Genomic DNA, 22390 nt, shown 5'->3' with positions numbered 1-22390 from the left:
ATAATAACTCTGGGTGCACGCGCCACCACTCTCCGTAACGTGGCTTTGCCTCTGCTTGTAGTTGCTTAGACCATATGTTTTGGAAATTTTATTTAATATATAAAAATATTAAAATTATACTATATATGTATATATGTTAATATCATTTAAATTTAAATATATACCATAAAAATATGTAAATATGATTGTTTTGATATATTTACCATAAAAGTTGTTATTAAAAAGAGTGATTATTTTGATTTATGTGTTCGTGCCAGTTTAGTTATATATATGTAATAGTTACTTGCTTCTTAATTATTCAGCATATATTTATTATATTATATTATATAAAATGCAAAATAAATAATAGCGTATTTAAAAACATTGCATATCGAATATTTATTCCGCGCAAAACACGGATCTTAACCTAGTTAGTAAATATACAAGGATCTAGATTGCATGGAGATTGCATGGAAACCCTGTTGTTTTAGAAATGTTTCAGATACAAAATCCCTTGAAATTTTGAGGAAACACATTTTTTTATAAAATCTTATTTTGAAAACACAGTTTTATTTAGAAACGTGAAAGAATGACTATTTTTCATTTGATGGTAGTGATTACTTGTTTAATTTTATTTTTGTATACTTTCATGACTAGTTATTGATTTGTATTTTAATATCATCTTTTCATTTCAGTATAATGATTTGACTTAGAATAAATCTCACTATATTGTTTTATCGAAGGATAACATGTTTTATTTTCTAATTTTTGATTAAAAAGTTTATAAAATGTAAAAACAAAAACAACATTTACTTTGGTTTTCTATCTTAGAAAAATCAAACAAATAAAAAAACTGAAGCTCACATGTTGATTAATTGTATTTACACATATACATTAGACACTTCTAAAACATTTTCATTTCTATTTTTTTTAAATCATGTTTCAATGTTTTGAACCGTTTAGTTTTCACATATCCGTTTTCAATTCCTTGCAATCTAGCAGAGGATATACACTACACCAGTTTGCACAGTACATCATTTAACTGGTATTAAATGGCATTATATACGCTGTCTATTTTATTCTATTTGACTTCAATATATTTAACCTCTTTAAGATGATATATATGACAATATAAGCAATAAAGTTTAATTAAATGGCATTATATATGTTGTGTATTTTATTCTTTTTGACTTCAATATATTTAACCTCTTTAAGACGATATATATGACAATATTTAGTAACATTGTTTTTATATCTTTTTTCTGTTAAATAAAATATATTTTACCTCTTTAAGATGACAGAATAACACTATACATATGGTGAATTGACGATAAAACACACATTACATATACTATAAGAAAATAAGAATAAAGAGATAAGACACATCATAACTAAGATCATCAAAGACAAACAAAATATGATTTCACAGGCAACTTTCATATGCATATTGATGATCTCACTCTTTGCTCTACATCAATGTATGCATATATACTTTTCTTCATATATGTGTAACAGCTTTTTTCTTTATTTTTGACATCTTTAATATTTGGTAAATAATGTGTGGTTTCCAATTATGTGTAGGCGGGCAGATGGATGTTGGAGAAATAGATAGTTCGAGCAAGTTCTATGTTCCAAAGTGTTAACGGAAATGTGGATTTGGTGCAGAAATAGATTGTTGGTGCTGTCACAGAGATTCATCGCTATGTTACTACAACGTAGATGATTGCGTTGACGACAACCATTGTCCTCTTTAGGACTAAATTTTTAGACATTAATGCACCACTATGATTTTTTTCCAAATTTAAAAGGTTTACTGCTTTTGGTAACAACCATATCAATGTATGACCTATTTTAAATAAATATTTCGGCTAGTCAATCCAAAAATCCACAAATTTGTTTTGACATCCAAATTAGATATCAATTTGGTCAACTTTTAACTGCTCTTTAATAAATGTTAAGTATTAAAGGGTAAGCAAAACGAGCCCATATGTAAGCATCAAAACATAAAAGTTCCCCAATTTTCATTTTTAAATCTCTAATTTGTTCTCTTAAATTTTGTTATTCTTCAGTCGTTTGTTGCAACAAATCACAGATTGTTCTTATGTTTCATTCTCGGGTTGTTTTCATAAGAACAAAATCCCATGTATTTTTTGATGATCGAACAATCTTGAAAGTTGGTCGGTCACATGACGTCTTTATGGCGACTCCAGCAGATACAAAATTTCCATTGAAATTTTGATCTTTCGTGATCAATTTTTTTTTGTAAGAAGGGAATTGATCGTTTTCTCAAAGATTTATCCTACTCATGACTCAATATTACGACCTTATCAGTTCAAAAAAAATAAAATATATTACGACCTTATCAAGCCAGTTTGTTCGTGTTATCCATTCGGTTTTTATCAGTTTGATATGAAAAGATGTAGCTACTTATATGATCTCATTATAAGTAACTTTAGTATTTATAAATATGTTGTAAAAAAAAGGTATGAATTTATGTGGTATAAAAGAACAAACATATATAATTAGATAAGATATGATTATATTTATTCTTTTTTTGAAAAATATAATGCAAGATTTAATATGTGGTATACTCAGAGGATTAATGAAAATCTAAAAATATAATATATATATATATATATATATATGAAACTAAGATATGAATGGCTTATATAATAGTATAATACTGTTACATTTGGATAGGGATGGCGATTGTGACCTTAGCCCGCGGGCCTGGCCCGTAAAGTTCCACTGCGGGGCGGATTTAGGCTTACATATCTTAGGTCCGAAATATTGCGGGTCTTGCGGGTTGGTCAATTTTGGGTATGGGCCAATACGGGGCGGGTCGACGCGGGTTTGCGGGGCATTCGAGACCCGCATGTCTTCTTCTCCACAGATGTTTGCCGTTCTGCTTACCGACGAAAAAAGTGAGAAATGGCGACTGTGGAGGCAATTCTGGACCTTCTGTTCCACTCGTCGACTAAGGTCACCACCGGGCCTTATCTTCTTCATCGGTCGCTTCTCTTCTTCCTCGATCTACCACTGTAGCTTCACCTCTTCCTCGATCTATGATGTAGCGGAAGCTTTATAGGATAGAATTAGAGATCCGTTGATTCTGAGAATACCTAGAAAACTAGAATAATCACAAAGCTCTTATTTAGTCTAAGAATGCCTAAGGTCAATGTCTTCTTAAATTCGTTGAGAACACCTATATTGTAGCCGAAAACAAGGAATAAAGAGAAATCTCTTAACTTTTATCAAATCATAAACTCATAAATTACATAAAACCATAGTCTCAAAGACTATATATAAAAAAACATAAAACCCCTAAAACATTAGAGATAATTATCTTAATAATAAATAAACTCTAAATAAATAAGATATTTATTCTAAATATCCTCTCTGCATCATTCTCATCATTCTCTCCAGGTTGGAAAGATTCGTCCTCGAATCTTAACTGTGGTCTTCAAATAATATTTCTTTTCCAACCATCCAATAACAAAATTCTTGACTCGCAAGTAAACAGTTTTGACATACTTCATCAATTTTGACTTTTGCATAATGATGTATCCACTACAAGAAAACAGCGGTATTCTGACGGACATTCCGACGAAAAATGAAATACTCGTAATTTCCCGAGGAATTTCCGAGGATATTCCGAGGAAACCCAAAATTTGGTTTCCTCGGAATTTCCTTGGAATATACCGACGGAATTCCGAGGAAATATTAATCCGTCGGAATATTCTTATGGAATACCGAGGAAAAACGTATTCCTCGAAAAAAATCGATGAATTCCGAGGATATATTATAGCCGTTAGAGAGCCGTTGGGGGATTTTAAAAATTCCGAGGAAATTCCGACGAACTAGCCGTTTCCATCGGAATTTCCTCGGTCTGTTGGCATGATTTCAACTATAAATACAAGCACCCCTCTTCCTCTTCATTCACTCCATATCTTCATCCTCCCTCTTACTCTCTTTACACACGAATTTGATTCATAAAAAAACTTGTCTTCTTCAAATTATTTTTGTTCTTGGATCGATCGACCTCATTTGGATCCGAACATGAGATTGCTTACGGAAGAATACCGACGAGGTATATGTCTTCTTCAAATTATTTTCGTTCTTGGATCGATCGACCTCATTTGGATCCGAACACGAGATTGCTTACGGAAGAATACCAACGAGGTATAACCGAATTCATGGGGTTAGTTCACCGACAACCGGAAGCAAAAACAGGTATGTTAAGATGTCCTTGCTCTAATTGTAAAAATAGAAAGGTTATTAAAGAGTGAGATGTTTGGCCTCATCTATATTTGAGTGGGTTTACACGAAGTTACAAAATTTGGTATCATCATGGGGAAACTGATTATGAACATGGTAGTACTAGCGAACCTCAGCCAGCGGTTAGATTAGCACTAAACCCTAAAACATTAGAGATAATTATCTTAATAATAAATAAACTCTAAATAAAACACTAAATAAATAAGATATTTATTAGAGATAATTATCTTAATATTTATTCCAAAAACATTAGAGATTGAGACCGCTGCGGGGCGGGTTGTCCCAATTGCCATTCCTACATTTGGATGTGTTTTAAATTTCAGTGCACCAGTAAAGCACGAGGGTTCAAATTCCGAAGAAATGAACCCTCGGAATATACCGAGGGACATGTTCCTCGGAATATACCGAGGGACTCATTCCTCGGAATATACCGAGGGACTTGTTCCTCGGAATTTTCCGAGGGTTCAAATTCCGAAGAAATGAACCCTCGGAATATACCGAGGGACATGTTCCTCGGAATATACCGAGGGACTCATTCCTCGGAATATACCGAGGGACTTGTTCCTCGGAATTTTCCGAGGGTTCAAATTCCGAAGAAATGAACCCTCGGAATATACCGAGGGACATGTTCCTCGGAATATACCGAGGGACTCATTCCTCGGAATATACCGAGGGACTTGTTCCTCGGAATTTTCCGAGGGTTCAAATTCCGAAGAAATGAACCCTCGGAATATACCGAGGGACATGTTCCTCGGAATATACCGAGGGACTCATTCCTCGGAATATACCGAGGGACTTGTTCCTCGGAATTTTCCGAGGGTTCAAATTCCGAAGAAATGAACCCTCGGAATATACCGAGGGACATGTTCCTCGGAATATACCGAGGGACTCATTCCTCGGAATATACCGAGGGACTTGTTCCTCGGAATTTTCCGAGGGTTCAAATTCCGAAGAAATGAACCCTCGGAATATACCGAGGGACATGTTCCTCGGAATATACCGAGGGACTCATTCCTCGGAATATACCGAGGGACTTGTTCCTCGGAATTTTCCGAGGGTTCAAATTCCGAAGAAATGAACCCTCGGAATATACCGAGGGACATGTTCCTCGGAATATACCGAGGGACTCATTCCTCGGAATATACCGAGGGACTTGTTCCTCGGAATTTTCCGAGGGTTCAAATTCCGAAGAAATGAACCCTCGGAATATACCGAGGGACATGTTCCTCGGAATATACCGAGGGACTCATTCCTCGGAATATACCGAGGGACTTGTTCCTCGGAATTTTCCGAGGGTTCAAATTCCGAAGAAATGAACCCTCGGAATATACCGAGGGACATGTTCCTCGGAATATACCGAGGGACTCATTCCTCGGAATATACCGAGGGACTTGTTCCTCGGAATTTTCCGAGGGTTCAAATTCCGAAGAAATGAACCCTCGGAATATACCGAGGGACATGTTCCTCGGAATATACCGAGGGACTCATTCCTCGGAATATACCGAGGGACTTGTTCCTCGGAATTTTCCGAGGGTTCAAATTCCGAAGAAATGAACCCTCGGAATATACCGAGGGACATGTTCCTCGGAATATACCGAGGGACTCATTCCTCGGAATATACCGAGGGACTTGTTCCTCGGAATTTTCCGAGGGTTCAAATTCCGAAGAAATGAACCCTCGGAATATACCGAGGGACATGTTCCTCGGAATATACCGAGGGACTCATTCCTCGGAATATACCGAGGGACTTGTTCCTCGGAATTTTCCGAGGGTTCAAATTCCGAAGAAATGAACCCTCGGAATATACCGAGGGACATGTTCCTCGGAATATACCGAGGGACTCATTCCTCGGAATATACCGAGGGACTTGTTCCTCGGAATTTTCCGAGGGTTCAAATTCCGAAGAAATGAACCCTCGGAATATACCGAGGGACATGTTCCTCGGAATATACCGAGGGACTCATTCCTCGGAATATACCGAGGGACTTGTTCCTCGGAATTTTCCGAGGGTTCAAATTCCGAAGAAATGAACCCTCGGAATATACCGAGGGACATGTTCCTCGGAATATACCGAGGGACTCATTCCTCGGAATATACCGAGGGACTTGTTCCTCGGAATTTTCCGAGGGTTCAAATTCCGAAGAAATGAACCCTCGGAATATACCGAGGGACATGTTCCTCGGAATATACCGAGGGACTCATTCCTCGGAATATACCGAGGGACTTGTTCCTCGGAATTTTCCGAGGGTTCAAATTCCGAAGAAATGAACCCTCGGAATATACCGAGGGACATGTTCCTCGGAATATACCGAGGGACTCATTCCTCGGAATATACCGAGGGACTTGTTCCTCGGAATTTTCCGAGGGTTCAAATTCCGAAGAAATGAACCCTCGGAATATACCGAGGGACATGTTCCTCGGAATATACCGAGGGACTCATTCCTCGGAATATACCGAGGGACTTGTTCCTCGGAATTTTCCGAGGGTTCAAATTCCGAAGAAATGAACCCTCGGAATATACCGAGGGACATGTTCCTCGGAATATACCGAGGGACTCATTCCTCGGAATATACCGAGGGACTTGTTCCTCGGAATTTTCCGAGGGTTCAAATTCCGAAGAAATGAACCCTCGGAATATACCGAGGGACATGTTCCTCGGAATATACCGAGGGACTCATTCCTCGGAATATACCGAGGGACTTGTTCCTCGGAATTTTCCGAGGGTTCAAATTCCGAAGAAATGAACCCTCGGAATATACCGAGGGACATGTTCCTCGGAATATACCGAGGGACTCATTCCTCGGAATATACCGAGGGACTTGTTCCTCGGAATTTTCCGAGGGTTCAAATTCCGAAGAAATGAACCCTCGGAATATACCGAGGGACATGTTCCTCGGAATATACCGAGGGACTCATTCCTCGGAATATACCGAGGGACTTGTTCCTCGGAATTTTCCGAGGGTTCAAATTCCGAAGAAATGAACCCTCGGAATATACCGAGGGACATGTTCCTCGGAATATACCGAGGGACTCATTCCTCGGAATATACCGAGGGACTTGTTCCTCGGAATTTTCCGAGGGTTCAAATTCCGAAGAAATGAACCCTCGGAATATACCGAGGGACATGTTCCTCGGAATATACCGAGGGACTCATTCCTCGGAATATACCGAGGGACTTGTTCCTCGGAATTTTCCGAGGGTTCAAATTCCGAAGAAATGAACCCTCGGAATATACCGAGGGACATGTTCCTCGGAATATACCGAGGGACTCATTCCTCGGAATATACCGAGGGACTTGTTCCTCGGAATTTTCCGAGGGTTCAAATTCCGAAGAAATGAACCCTCGGAATATACCGAGGGACATGTTCCTCGGAATATACCGAGGGACTCATTCCTCGGAATATACCGAGGGACTTGTTCCTCGGAATTTTCCGAGGGTTCAAATTCCGAAGAAATGAACCCTCGGAATATACCGAGGGACATGTTCCTCGGAATATACCGAGGGACTCATTCCTCGGAATATACCGAGGGACTTGTTCCTCGGAATTTTCCGAGGGTTCAAATTCCGAAGAAATGAACCCTCGGAATATACCGAGGGACATGTTCCTCGGAATATACCGAGGGACTCATTCCTCGGAATATACCGAGGGACTTGTTCCTCGGAATTTTCCGAGGGTTCAAATTCCGAAGAAATGAACCCTCGGAATATACCGAGGGACATGTTCCTCGGAATATACCGAGGGACTCATTCCTCGGAATATACCGAGGGACTTGTTCCTCGGAATTTTCCGAGGGTTCAAATTCCGAAGAAATGAACCCTCGGAATATACCGAGGGACATGTTCCTCGGAATATACCGAGGGACTCATTCCTCGGAATATACCGAGGGACTTGTTCCTCGGAATTTTCCGAGGGTTCAAATTCCGAAGAAATGAACCCTCGGAATATACCGAGGGACATGTTCCTCGGAATATACCGAGGGACTCATTCCTCGGAATATACCGAGGGACTTGTTCCTCGGAATTTTCCGAGGGTTCAAATTCCGAAGAAATGAACCCTCGGAATATACCGAGGGACATGTTCCTCGGAATATACCGAGGGACTCATTCCTCGGAATATACCGAGGGACTTGTTCCTCGGAATTTTCCGAGGGTTCAAATTCCGAAGAAATGAACCCTCGGAATATACCGAGGGACATGTTCCTCGGAATATACCGAGGGACTCATTCCTCGGAATATACCGAGGGACTTGTTCCTCGGAATTTTCCGAGGGTTCAAATTCCGAAGAAATGAACCCTCGGAATATACCGAGGGACATGTTCCTCGGAATATACCGAGGGACTCATTCCTCGGAATATACCGAGGGACTTGTTCCTCGGAATTTTCCGAGGGTTCAAATTCCGAAGAAATGAACCCTCGGAATATACCGAGGGACATGTTCCTCGGAATATACCGAGGGACTCATTCCTCGGAATATACCGAGGGACTTGTTCCTCGGAATTTTCCGAGGGTTCAAATTCCGAAGAAATGAACCCTCGGAATATACCGAGGGACATGTTCCTCGGAATATACCGAGGGACTCATTCCTCGGAATATACCGAGGGACTTGTTCCTCGGAATTTTCCGAGGGTTCAAATTCCGAAGAAATGAACCCTCGGAATATACCGAGGGACATGTTCCTCGGAATATACCGAGGGACTCATTCCTCGGAATATACCGAGGGACTTGTTCCTCGGAATTTTCCGAGGGTTCAAATTCCGAAGAAATGAACCCTCGGAATATACCGAGGGACATGTTCCTCGGAATATACCGAGGGACTCATTCCTCGGAATATACCGAGGGACTTGTTCCTCGGAATTTTCCGAGGGTTCAAATTCCGAAGAAATGAACCCTCGGAATATACCGAGGGACATGTTCCTCGGAATATACCGAGGGACTCATTCCTCGGAATATACCGAGGGACTTGTTCCTCGGAATTTTCCGAGGGTTCAAATTCCGAAGAAATGAACCCTCGGAATATACCGAGGGACATGTTCCTCGGAATATACCGAGGGACTCATTCCTCGGAATATACCGAGGGACTTGTTCCTCGGAATTTTCCGAGGGTTCAAATTCCGAAGAAATGAACCCTCGGAATATACCGAGGGACATGTTCCTCGGAATATACCGAGGGACTCATTCCTCGGAATATACCGAGGGACTTGTTCCTCGGAATTTTCCGAGGGTTCAAATTCCGAAGAAATGAACCCTCGGAATATACCGAGGGACATGTTCCTCGGAATATACCGAGGGACTCATTCCTCGGAATATACCGAGGGACTTGTTCCTCGGAATTTTCCGAGGGTTCAAATTCCGAAGAAATGAACCCTCGGAATATACCGAGGGACATGTTCCTCGGAATATACCGAGGGACTCATTCCTCGGAATATACCGAGGGACTTGTTCCTCGGAATTTTCCGAGGGTTCAAATTCCGAAGAAATGAACCCTCGGAATATACCGAGGGACATGTTCCTCGGAATATACCGAGGGACTCATTCCTCGGAATATACCGAGGGACTTGTTCCTCGGAATTTTCCGAGGGTTCAAATTCCGAAGAAATGAACCCTCGGAATATACCGAGGGACATGTTCCTCGGAATATACCGAGGGACTCATTCCTCGGAATATACCGAGGGACTTGTTCCTCGGAATTTTCCGAGGGTTCAAATTCCGAAGAAATGAACCCTCGGAATATACCGAGGGACATGTTCCTCGGAATATACCGAGGGACTCATTCCTCGGAATATACCGAGGGACTTGTTCCTCGGAATTTTCCGAGGGTTCAAATTCCGAAGAAATGAACCCTCGGAATATACCGAGGGACATGTTCCTCGGAATATACCGAGGGACTCATTCCTCGGAATATACCGAGGGACTTGTTCCTCGGAATTTTCCGAGGGTTCAAATTCCGAAGAAATGAACCCTCGGAATATACCGAGGGACATGTTCCTCGGAATATACCGAGGGACTCATTCCTCGGAATATACCGAGGGACTTGTTCCTCGGAATTTTCCGAGGGTTCAAATTCCGAAGAAATGAACCCTCGGAATATACCGAGGGACATGTTCCTCGGAATATACCGAGGGACTCATTCCTCGGAATATACCGAGGGACTTGTTCCTCGGAATTTTCCGAGGGTTCAAATTCCGAAGAAATGAACCCTCGGAATATACCGAGGGACATGTTCCTCGGAATATACCGAGGGACTCATTCCTCGGAATATACCGAGGGACTTGTTCCTCGGAATTTTCCGAGGGTTCAAATTCCGAAGAAATGAACCCTCGGAATATACCGAGGGACATGTTCCTCGGAATATACCGAGGGACTCATTCCTCGGAATATACCGAGGGACTTGTTCCTCGGAATTTTCCGAGGGTTCAAATTCCGAAGAAATGAACCCTCGGAATATACCGAGGGACATGTTCCTCGGAATATACCGAGGGACTCATTCCTCGGAATATACCGAGGGACTTGTTCCTCGGAATTTTCCGAGGGTTCAAATTCCGAAGAAATGAACCCTCGGAATATACCGAGGGACATGTTCCTCGGAATATACCGAGGGACTCATTCCTCGGAATATACCGAGGGACTTGTTCCTCGGAATTTTCCGAGGGTTCAAATTCCGAAGAAATGAACCCTCGGAATATACCGAGGGACATGTTCCTCGGAATATACCGAGGGACTCATTCCTCGGAATATACCGAGGGACTTGTTCCTCGGAATTTTCCGAGGGTTCAAATTCCGAAGAAATGAACCCTCGGAATATACCGAGGGACATGTTCCTCGGAATATACCGAGGGACTCATTCCTCGGAATATACCGAGGGACTTGTTCCTCGGAATTTTCCGAGGGTTCAAATTCCGAAGAAATGAACCCTCGGAATATACCGAGGGACATGTTCCTCGGAATATACCGAGGGACTCATTCCTCGGAATATACCGAGGGACTTGTTCCTCGGAATTTTCCGAGGGTTCAAATTCCGAAGAAATGAACCCTCGGAATATACCGAGGGACATGTTCCTCGGAATATACCGAGGGACTCATTCCTCGGAATATACCGAGGGACTTGTTCCTCGGAATTTTCCGAGGGTTCAAATTCCGAAGAAATGAACCCTCGGAATATACCGAGGGACATGTTCCTCGGAATATACCGAGGGACTCATTCCTCGGAATATACCGAGGGACTTGTTCCTCGGAATTTTCCGAGGGTTCAAATTCCGAAGAAATGAACCCTCGGAATATACCGAGGGACATGTTCCTCGGAATATACCGAGGGACTCATTCCTCGGAATATACCGAGGGACTTGTTCCTCGGAATTTTCCGAGGGTTCAAATTCCGAAGAAATGAACCCTCGGAATATACCGAGGGACATGTTCCTCGGAATATACCGAGGGACTCATTCCTCGGAATATACCGAGGGACTTGTTCCTCGGAATTTTCCGAGGGTTCAAATTCCGAAGAAATGAACCCTCGGAATATACCGAGGGACATGTTCCTCGGAATATACCGAGGGACTCATTCCTCGGAATATACCGAGGGACTTGTTCCTCGGAATTTTCCGAGGGTTCAAATTCCGAAGAAATGAACCCTCGGAATATACCGAGGGACATGTTCCTCGGAATATACCGAGGGACTCATTCCTCGGAATATACCGAGGGACTTGTTCCTCGGAATTTTCCGAGGGTTCAAATTCCGAAGAAATGAACCCTCGGAATATACCGAGGGACATGTTCCTCGGAATATACCGAGGGACTCATTCCTCGGAATATACCGAGGGACTTGTTCCTCGGAATTTTCCGAGGGTTCAAATTCCGAAGAAATGAACCCTCGGAATATACCGAGGGACATGTTCCTCGGAATATACCGAGGGACTCATTCCTCGGAATATACCGAGGGACTTGTTCCTCGGAATTTTCCGAGGGTTCAAATTCCGAAGAAATGAACCCTCGGAATATACCGAGGGACATGTTCCTCGGAATATACCGAGGGACTCATTCCTCGGAATATACCGAGGGACTTGTTCCTCGGAATTTTCCGAGGGTTCAAATTCCGAAGAAATGAACCCTCGGAATATACCGAGGGACATGTTCCTCGGAATATACCGAGGGACTCATTCCTCGGAATATACCGAGGGACTTGTTCCTCGGAATTTTCCGAGGGTTCAAATTCCGAAGAAATGAACCCTCGGAATATACCGAGGGACATGTTCCTCGGAATATACCGAGGGACTCATTCCTCGGAATATACCGAGGGACTTGTTCCTCGGAATTTTCCGAGGGTTCAAATTCCGAAGAAATGAACCCTCGGAATATACCGAGGGACATGTTCCTCGGAATATACCGAGGGACTCATTCCTCGGAATATACCGAGGGACTTGTTCCTCGGAATTTTCCGAGGGTTCAAATTCCGAAGAAATGAACCCTCGGAATATACCGAGGGACATGTTCCTCGGAATATACCGAGGGACTCATTCCTCGGAATATACCGAGGGACTTGTTCCTCGGAATTTTCCGAGGGTTCAAATTCCGAAGAAATGAACCCTCGGAATATACCGAGGGACATGTTCCTCGGAATATACCGAGGGACTCATTCCTCGGAATATACCGAGGGACTTGTTCCTCGGAATTTTCCGAGGGTTCAAATTCCGAAGAAATGAACCCTCGGAATATACCGAGGGACATGTTCCTCGGAATATACCGAGGGACTCATTCCTCGGAATATACCGAGGGACTTGTTCCTCGGAATTTTCCGAGGGTTCAAATTCCGAAGAAATGAACCCTCGGAATATACCGAGGGACATGTTCCTCGGAATATACCGAGGGACTCATTCCTCGGAATATACCGAGGGACTTGTTCCTCGGAATTTTCCGAGGGTTCAAATTCCGAAGAAATGAACCCTCGGAATATACCGAGGGACATGTTCCTCGGAATATACCGAGGGACTCATTCCTCGGAATATACCGAGGGACTTGTTCCTCGGAATTTTCCGAGGGTTCAAATTCCGAAGAAATGAACCCTCGGAATATACCGAGGGACATGTTCCTCGGAATATACCGAGGGACTCATTCCTCGGAATATACCGAGGGACTTGTTCCTCGGAATTTTCCGAGGGTTCAAATTCCGAAGAAATGAACCCTCGGAATATACCGAGGGACATGTTCCTCGGAATATACCGAGGGACTCATTCCTCGGAATATACCGAGGGACTTGTTCCTCGGAATTTTCCGAGGGTTCAAATTCCGAAGAAATGAACCCTCGGAATATACCGAGGGACATGTTCCTCGGAATATACCGAGGGACTCATTCCTCGGAATATACCGAGGGACTTGTTCCTCGGAATTTTCCGAGGGTTCAAATTCCGAAGAAATGAACCCTCGGAATATACCGAGGGACATGTTCCTCGGAATATACCGAGGGACTCATTCCTCGGAATATACCGAGGGACTTGTTCCTCGGAATTTTCCGAGGGTTCAAATTCCGAAGAAATGAACCCTCGGAATATACCGAGGGACATGTTCCTCGGAATATACCGAGGGACTCATTCCTCGGAATATACCGAGGGACTTGTTCCTCGGAATTTTCCGAGGGTTCAAATTCCGAAGAAATGAACCCTCGGAATATACCGAGGGACATGTTCCTCGGAATATACCGAGGGACTCATTCCTCGGAATATACCGAGGGACTTGTTCCTCGGAATTTTCCGAGGGTTCAAATTCCGAAGAAATGAACCCTCGGAATATACCGAGGGACATGTTCCTCGGAATATACCGAGGGACTCATTCCTCGGAATATACCGAGGGACTTGTTCCTCGGAATTTTCCGAGGGTTCAAATTCCGAAGAAATGAACCCTCGGAATATACCGAGGGACATGTTCCTCGGAATATACCGAGGGACTCATTCCTCGGAATATACCGAGGGACTTGTTCCTCGGAATTTTCCGAGGGTTCAAATTCCGAAGAAATGAACCCTCGGAATATACCGAGGGACATGTTCCTCGGAATATACCGAGGGACTCATTCCTCGGAATATACCGAGGGACTTGTTCCTCGGAATTTTCCGAGGGTTCAAATTCCGAAGAAATGAACCCTCGGAATATACCGAGGGACATGTTCCTCGGAATATACCGAGGGACTCATTCCTCGGAATATACCGAGGGACTTGTTCCTCGGAATTTTCCGAGGGTTCAAATTCCGAAGAAATGAACCCTCGGAATATACCGAGGGACATGTTCCTCGGAATATACCGAGGGACTCATTCCTCGGAATATACCGAGGGACTTGTTCCTCGGAATTTTCCGAGGGTTCAAATTCCGAAGAAATGAACCCTCGGAATATACCGAGGGACATGTTCCTCGGAATATACCGAGGGACTCATTCCTCGGAATATACCGAGGGACTTGTTCCTCGGAATTTTCCGAGGGTTCAAATTCCGAAGAAATGAACCCTCGGAATATACCGAGGGACATGTTCCTCGGAATATACCGAGGGACTCATTCCTCGGAATATACCGAGGGACTTGTTCCTCGGAATTTTCCGAGGGTTCAAATTCCGAAGAAATGAACCCTCGGAATATACCGAGGGACATGTTCCTCGGAATATACCGAGGGACTCATTCCTCGGAATATACCGAGGGACTTGTTCCTCGGAATTTTCCGAGGGTTCAAATTCCGAAGAAATGAACCCTCGGAATATACCGAGGGACATGTTCCTCGGAATATACCGAGGGACTCATTCCTCGGAATATACCGAGGGACTTGTTCCTCGGAATTTTCCGAGGGTTCAAATTCCGAAGAAATGAACCCTCGGAATATACCGAGGGACATGTTCCTCGGAATATACCGAGGGACTCATTCCTCGGAATATACCGAGGGACTTGTTCCTCGGAATTTTCCGAGGGTTCAAATTCCGAAGAAATGAACCCTCGGAATATACCGAGGGACATGTTCCTCGGAATATACCGAGGGACTCATTCCTCGGAATATACCGAGGGACTTGTTCCTCGGAATTTTCCGAGGGTTCAAATTCCGAAGAAATGAACCCTCGGAATATACCGAGGGACATGTTCCTCGGAATATACCGAGGGACTCATTCCTCGGAATATACCGAGGGACTTGTTCCTCGGAATTTTCCGAGGGTTCAAATTCCGAAGAAATGAACCCTCGGAATATACCGAGGGACATGTTCCTCGGAATATACCGAGGGACTCATTCCTCGGAATATACCGAGGGACTTGTTCCTCGGAATTTTCCGAGGGTTCAAATTCCGAAGAAATGAACCCTCGGAATATACCGAGGGACATGTTCCTCGGAATATACCGAGGGACTCATTCCTCGGAATATACCGAGGGACTTGTTCCTCGGAATTTTCCGAGGGTTCAAATTCCGAAGAAATGAACCCTCGGAATATACCGAGGGACATGTTCCTCGGAATATACCGAGGGACTCATTCCTCGGAATATACCGAGGGACTTGTTCCTCGGAATTTTCCGAGGGTTCAAATTCCGAAGAAATGAACCCTCGGAATATACCGAGGGACATGTTCCTCGGAATATACCGAGGGACTCATTCCTCGGAATATACCGAGGGACTTGTTCCTCGGAATTTTCCGAGGGTTCAAATTCCGAAGAAATGAACCCTCGGAATATACCGAGGGACATGTTCCTCGGAATATACCGAGGGACTCATTCCTCGGAATATACCGAGGGACTTGTTCCTCGGAATTTTCCGAGGGTTCAAATTCCGAAGAAATGAACCCTCGGAATATACCGAGGGACATGTTCCTCGGAATATACCGAGGGACTCATTCCTCGGAATATACCGAGGGACTTGTTCCTCGGAATTTTCCGAGGGTTCAAATTCCGAAGAAATGAACCCTCGGAATATACCGAGGGACATGTTCCTCGGAATATACCGAGGGACTCATTCCTCGGAATATACCGAGGGACTTGTTCCTCGGAATTTTCCGAGGGTTCAAATTCCGAAGAAATGAACCCTCGGAATATACCGAGGGACATGTTCCTCGGAATATACCGAGGGACTCATTCCTCGGAATATACCGAGGGACTTGTTCCTCGGAATTTTCCGAGGGTTCAAATTCCGAAGAAATGAACCCTCGGAATATACCGAGGGACATGTTCCTCGGAATATACCGAGGGACTCATTCCTCGGAATATACCGAGGGACTTGTTCCTCGGAATTTTCCGAGGGTTCAAATTCCGAAGAAATGAACCCTCGGAATATACCGAGGGACATGTTCCTCGGAATATACCGAGGGACTCATTCCTCGGAATATACCGAGGGACTTGTTCCTCGGAATTTTCCGAGGGTTCAAATTCCGAAGAAATGAACCCTCGGAATATACCGAGGGACATGTTCCTCGGAATATACCGAGGGACTCATTCCTCGGAATATACCGAGGGACTTGTTCCTCGGAATTTTCCGAGGGTTCAAATTCCGAAGAAATGAACCCTCGGAATATACCGAGGGACATGTTCCTCGGAATATACCGAGGGACTCATTCCTCGGAATATACCGAGGGACTTGTTCCTCGGAATTTTCCGAGGGTTCAAATTCCGAAGAAATGAACCCTCGGAATATACCGAGGGACATGTTCCTCGGAATATACCGAGGGACTCATTCCTCGGAATATACCGAGGGACTTGTTCCTCGGAATTTTCCGAGGGTTCAAATTCCGAAGAAATGAACCCTCGGAATATACCGAGGGACATGTTCCTCGGAATATACCGAGGGACTCATTCCTCGGAATATACCGAGGGACTTGTTCCTCGGAATTTTCCGAGGGTTCAAATTCCGAAGAAATGAACCCTCGGAATATACCGAGGGACATGTTCCTCGGAATATACCGAGGGACTCATTCCTCGGAATATACCGAGGGACTTGTTCCTCGGAATTTTCCGAGGGTTCAAATTCCGAAGAAATGAACCCTCGGAATATACCGAGGGACATGTTCCTCGGAATATACCGAGGGACTCATTCCTCGGAATATACCGAGGGACTTGTTCCTCGGAATTTTCCGAGGGTTCAAATTCCGAAGAAATGAACCCTCGGAATATACCGAGGGACATGTTCCTCGGAATATACCGAGGGACTCATTCCTCGGAATATACCGAGGGACTTGTTCCTCGGAATTTTCCGAGGGTTCAAATTCCGAAGAAATGAACCCTCGGAATATACCGAGGGACATGTTCCTCGGAATATACCGAGGGACTCATTCCTCGGAATATACCGAGGGACTTGTTCCTCGGAATTTTCCGAGGGTTCAAATTCCGAAGAAATGAACCCTCGGAATATACCGAGGGACATGTTCCTCGGAATATACCGAGGGACTCATTCCTCGGAATATACCGAGGGACTTGTTCCTCGGAATTTTCCGAGGGTTCAAATTCCGAAGAAATGAACCCTCGGAATATACCGAGGGACATGTTCCTCGGAATATACCGAGGGACTCATTCCTCGGAATATACCGAGGGACTTGTTCCTCGGAATTTTCCGAGGGTTCAAATTCCGAAGAAATGAACCCTCGGAATATACCGAGGGACATGTTCCTCGGAATATACCGAGGGACTCATTCCTCGGAATATACCGAGGGACTTGTTCCTCGGAATTTTCCGAGGGTTCAAATTCCGAAGAAATGAACCCTCGGAATATACCGAGGGACATGTTCCTCGGAATATACCGAGGGACTCATTCCTCGGAATATACCGAGGGACTTGTTCCTCGGAATTTTCCGAGGGTTCAAATTCCGAAGAAATGAACCCTCGGAATATACCGAGGGACATGTTCCTCGGAATATACCGAGGGACTCATTCCTCGGAATATACCGAGGGACTTGTTCCTCGGAATTTTCCGAGGGTTCAAATTCCGAAGAAATGAACCCTCGGAATATACCGAGGGACATGTTCCTCGGAATATACCGAGGGACTCATTCCTCGGAATATACCGAGGGACTTGTTCCTCGGAATTTTCCGAGGGTTCAAATTCCGAAGAAATGAACCCTCGGAATATACCGAGGGACATGTTCCTCGGAATATACCGAGGGACTCATTCCTCGGAATATACCGAGGGACTTGTTCCTCGGAATTTTCCGAGGGTTCAAATTCCGAAGAAATGAACCCTCGGAATATACCGAGGGACATGTTCCTCGGAATATACCGAGGGACTCATTCCTCGGAATATACCGAGGGACTTGTTCCTCGGAATTTTCCGAGGGTTCAAATTCCGAAGAAATGAACCCTCGGAATATACCGAGGGACATGTTCCTCGGAATATACCGAGGGACTCATTCCTCGGAATATACCGAGGGACTTGTTCCTCGGAATTTTCCGAGGGTTCAAATTCCGAAGAAATGAACCCTCGGAATATACCGAGGGACATGTTCCTCGGAATATACCGAGGGACTCATTCCTCGGAATATACCGAGGGACTTGTTCCTCGGAATTTTCCGAGGGTTCAAATTCCGAAGAAATGAACCCTCGGAATATACCGAGGGACATGTTCCTCGGAATATACCGAGGGACTCATTCCTCGGAATATACCGAGGGACTTGTTCCTCGGAATTTTCCGAGGGTTCAAATTCCGAAGAAATGAACCCTCGGAATATACCGAGGGACATGTTCCTCGGAATATACCGAGGGACTCATTCCTCGGAATATACCGAGGGACTTGTTCCTCGGAATTTTCCGAGGGTTCAAATTCCGAAGAAATGAACCCTCGGAATATACCGAGGGACATGTTCCTCGGAATATACCGAGGGACTCATTCCTCGGAATATACCGAGGGACTTGTTCCTCGGAATTTTCCGAGGGTTCAAATTCCGAAGAAATGAACCCTCGGAATATACCGAGGGACATGTTCCTCGGAATATACCGAGGGACTCATTCCTCGGAATATACCGAGGGACTTGTTCCTCGGAATTTTCCGAGGGTTCAAATTCCGAAGAAATGAACCCTCGGAATATACCGAGGGACATGTTCCTCGGAATATACCGAGGGACTCATTCCTCGGAATATACCGAGGGACTTGTTCCTCGGAATTTTCCGAGGGTTCAAATTCCGAAGAAATGAACCCTCGGAATATACCGAGGGACATGTTCCTCGGAATATACCGAGGGACTCATTCCTCGGAATATACCGAGGGACTTGTTCCTCGGAATTTTCCGAGGGTTCAAATTCCGAAGAAATGAACCCTCGGAATATACCGAGGGACATGTTCCTCGGAATATACCGAGGGACTCATTCCTCGGAATATACCGAGGGACTTGTTCCTCGGAATTTTCCGAGGGTTCAAATTCCGAAGAAATGAACCCTCGGAATATACCGAGGGACATGTTCCTCGGAATATACCGAGGGACTCATTCCTCGGAATATACCGAGGGACTTGTTCCTCGGAATTTTCCGAGGGTTCAAATTCCGAAGAAATGAACCCTCGGAATATACCGAGGGACATGTTCCTCGGAATATACCGAGGGACTCATTCCTCGGAATATACCGAGGGACTTGTTCCTCGGAATTTTCCGAGGGTTCAAATTCCGAAGAAATGAACCCTCGGAATATACCGAGGGACATGTTCCTCGGAATATACCGAGGGACTCATTCCTCGGAATATACCGAGGGACTTGTTCCTCGGAATTTTCCGAGGGTTCAAATTCCGAAGAAATGAACCCTCGGAATATACCGAGGGACATGTTCCTCGGAATATACCGAGGGACTCATTCCTCGGAATATACCGAGGGACTTGTTCCTCGGAATTTTCCGAGGGTTCAAATTCCGAAGAAATGAACCCTCGGAATATACCGAGGGACATGTTCCTCGGAATATACCGAGGGACTCATTCCTCGGAATATACCGAGGGACTTGTTCCTCGGAATTTTCCGAGGGTTCAAATTCCGAAGAAATGAACCCTCGGAATATACCGAGGGACATGTTCCTCGGAATATACCGAGGGACTCATTCCTCGGAATATACCGAGGGACTTGTTCCTCGGAATTTTCCGAGGGTTCAAATTCCGAAGAAATGAACCCTCGGAATATACCGAGGGACATGTTCCTCGGAATATACCGAGGGACTCATTCCTCGGAATATACCGAGGGACTTGTTCCTCGGAATTTTCCGAGGGTTCAAATTCCGAAGAAATGAACCCTCGGAATATACCGAGGGACATGTTCCTCGGAATATACCGAGGGACTCATTCCTCGGAATATACCGAGGGACTTGTTCCTCGGAATTTTCCGAGGGTTCAAATTCCGAAGAAATGAACCCTCGGAATATACCGAGGGACATGTTCCTCGGAATATACCGAGGGACTCATTCCTCGGAATATACCGAGGGACTTGTTCCTCGGAATTTTCCGAGGGTTCAAATTCCGAAGAAATGAACCCTCGGAATATACCGAGGGACATGTTCCTCGGAATATACCGAGGGACTCATTCCTCGGAATATACCGAGGGACTTGTTCCTCGGAATTTTCCGAGGGTTCAAATTCCGAAGAAATGAACCCTCGGAATATACCGAGGGACATGTTCCTCGGAATATACCGAGGGACTCATTCCTCGGAATATACCGAGGGACTTGTTCCTCGGAATTTTCCGAGGGTTCAAATTCCGAAGAAATGAACCCTCGGAATATACCGAGGGACATGTTCCTCGGAATATACCGAGGGACTCATTCCTCGGAATATACCGAGGGACTTGTTCCTCGGAATTTTCCGAGGGTTCAAATTCCGAAGAAATGAACCCTCGGAATATACCGAGGGACATGTTCCTCGGAATATACCGAGGGACTCATTCCTCGGAATATACCGAGGGACTTGTTCCTCGGAATTTTCCGAGGGTTCAAATTCCGAAGAAATGAACCCTCGGAATATACCGAGGGACATGTTCCTCGGAATATACCGAGGGACTCATTCCTCGGAATATACCGAGGGACTTGTTCCTCGGAATTTTCCGAGGGTTCAAATTCCGAAGAAATGAACCCTCGGAATATACCGAGGGACATGTTCCTCGGAATATACCGAGGGACTCATTCCTCGGAATATACCGAGGGACTTGTTCCTCGGAATTTTCCGAGGGTTCAAATTCCGAAGAAATGAACCCTCGGAATATACCGAGGGACATGTTCCTCGGAATATACCGAGGGACTCATTCCTCGGAATATACCGAGGGACTTGTTCCTCGGAATTTTCCGAGGGTTCAAATTCCGAAGAAATGAACCCTCGGAATATACCGAGGGACATGTTCCTCGGAATATACCGAGGGACTCATTCCTCGGAATATACCGAGGGACTTGTTCCTCGGAATTTTCCGAGGGTTCAAATTCCGAAGAAATGAACCCTCGGAATATACCGAGGGACATGTTCCTCGGAATATACCGAGGGACTCATTCCTCGGAATATACCGAGGGACTTGTTCCTCGGAATTTTCCGAGGGTTCAAATTCCGAAGAAATGAACCCTCGGAATATACCGAGGGACATGTTCCTCGGAATATACCGAGGGACTCATTCCTCGGAATATACCGAGGGACTTGTTCCTCGGAATTTTCCGAGGGTTCAAATTCCGAAGAAATGAACCCTCGGAATATACCGAGGGACATGTTCCTCGGAATATACCGAGGGACTCATTCCTCGGAATATACCGAGGGACTTGTTCCTCGGAATTTTCCGAGGGTTCAAATTCCGAAGAAATGAACCCTCGGAATATACCGAGGGACATGTTCCTCGGAATATACCGAGGGACTCATTCCTCGGAATATACCGAGGGACTTGTTCCTCGGAATTTTCCGAGGGTTCAAATTCCGAAGAAATGAACCCTCGGAATATACCGAGGGACATGTTCCTCGGAATATACCGAGGGACTCATTCCTCGGAATATACCGAGGGACTTGTTCCTCGGAATTTTCCGAGGGTTCAAATTCCGAAGAAATGAACCCTCGGAATATACCGAGGGACATGTTCCTCGGAATATACCGAGGGACTCATTCCTCGGAATATACCGAGGGACTTGTTCCTCGGAATTTTCCGAGGGTTCAAATTCCGAAGAAATGAACCCTCGGAATATACCGAGGGACATGTTCCTCGGAATA

Source organism: Brassica oleracea, chromosome C2, assembly GCF_000695525.1.
Source record: "Brassica oleracea var. oleracea cultivar TO1000 chromosome C2, BOL, whole genome shotgun sequence".
NCBI classification, from domain to species: Eukaryota; Viridiplantae; Streptophyta; class Magnoliopsida; order Brassicales; family Brassicaceae; genus Brassica; species Brassica oleracea.
Note: the sequence above shows the minus strand (reverse complement) of the source record.